The sequence below is a fragment of the Austrofundulus limnaeus genome, unplaced genomic scaffold (assembly GCF_001266775.1).
Source record: "Austrofundulus limnaeus strain Quisiro unplaced genomic scaffold, Austrofundulus_limnaeus-1.0 Scaffold599, whole genome shotgun sequence".
NCBI classification, from domain to species: domain Eukaryota; kingdom Metazoa; phylum Chordata; class Actinopteri; order Cyprinodontiformes; family Rivulidae; genus Austrofundulus; species Austrofundulus limnaeus.
In genome coordinates this window covers 57,828-59,207 of record NW_013953001.1, presented here as the reverse complement: position 1 = coordinate 59,207, position 1,380 = coordinate 57,828, and the positions used below count along the sequence as shown (strand labels likewise).

The window sequence follows — 1,380 nt, the reverse complement described above, 5'->3', positions numbered from 1 at the left end:
AAAACAAACACAACACCAGCTAAAGGCTAAAATAAACACAACACCAGCTAAGGCTAAAAACAAACACAACACCAGCTAAAGGCGAAAATAAAAACAACACCAGCTAAAGGCTAAAAACAAACACAGCACCAGCTAAAGGCTAAAACAAACACAACACCAGCTAAAGGCTAAAATAAACACAACACCAGCTAAGGCTAAAAACAAACACAACACCAGCTAAAGGCTAAAATAAATACAACACCAGCTAAAGGCTAAAATAAACACAACACCAGCTAAAGGCTAAAAACAAACACAACACCAGCTAAAGGCTAAAACAAACACAACACCAGCTAAAGGCTAAAACAAACACAACACCAGCTAAAGGCTAAAACAAACACAACACCAGCTAAAGGCTAAAATAAACACAACACCAGCTAAAGGCTAATACAAACACAACACCAGCTCATACAGATTTTAGAAACAAATTTGTAACTACATGTAGCAAAGCTACGAGTAACAAAACACTTGCTGAAAGTAGCAAAAGGTTAGCCAAAAGCATCAAAATATTAGCAAAAAATAATGCAATAAATTGTTAATGATTAGCTAAGGGCTAGCAAAAAGCAACACAAGGCTACCTGAAACAATTACCACAATTGATGAGAATTAGAAAGAAAATGTTTGCTTTATGTAGCAAAGCTAACACAGTAAGAAAATACTTGCTTAAAGCAGCAAATGAGAGCTAAAAGCATTAAAAGGATAGCTAATGACTAAAAGGCAAGCCAGGAGCAAATCACTACCTCAAAGCTCAAAGTAGCAAAAGGCTAGCTAAAACAGCAAACCAATGACTTTAAGCTAAAAGTAGCAAAAGGCAGAGTAAAATGATTAAAAGCATAAAACAAGCTTAAAAACACAAGCTAAGTGTTTGATTACTAATGTTCAGCTGCATATTCCTGATGACGTCACTCTCAGTAGAAACCCCTCCTCACAGCTAAATAGTAAAAAAATGAAAAAGTTAAAAAAATAAAAAATGAAAAACAGCTAAATAGYAGCTAAAGCAGCTCTCCCCACTCCCCGCGGGGTTCTTCGTGTCCAGGAGTCACCTGAAGGTTCTGACAGKCAGAACCAGCAGGTCCAACATTACGTCCATTTTCTAACTTTTAAAACTTTCTTTCATCATAAAGTTTGGTCCCGACGGCAGCCTGGGTCGGAACCGAACGTCCCGGACCAGAAAACCCAGAACCGGTAACTTCGGTTCGGATCCGCAGAACAGAAGGTAAAAAACTGGAGACTTACCTGTCGGAAGATCCTCCCGCTGCCATCCGGTTCTGATCCAACACACCGTTTACCGTCAAGAACCCATACCGAGCCGTCCGAGCTCCGACAGGACCAGAACCGACAGGA

At 39.6% G+C, this 1,380-nt stretch overlaps 1 protein-coding gene across 1 annotated transcript in view; it reads right to left on the bottom strand.

The window, feature by feature from the left end:
• The window catches only part of dse (dermatan sulfate epimerase), a 33,754-nt gene extending 32,374 nt beyond the window's left edge, over positions 1 to 1,380 (bottom strand). The window contains exon 1 of the mRNA XM_014026906.1: positions 1,273 to 1,380. The gene's annotated coding sequence lies outside the window, so the exon portion shown is untranslated. The remainder of the gene's footprint in view (positions 1 to 1,272) is intronic.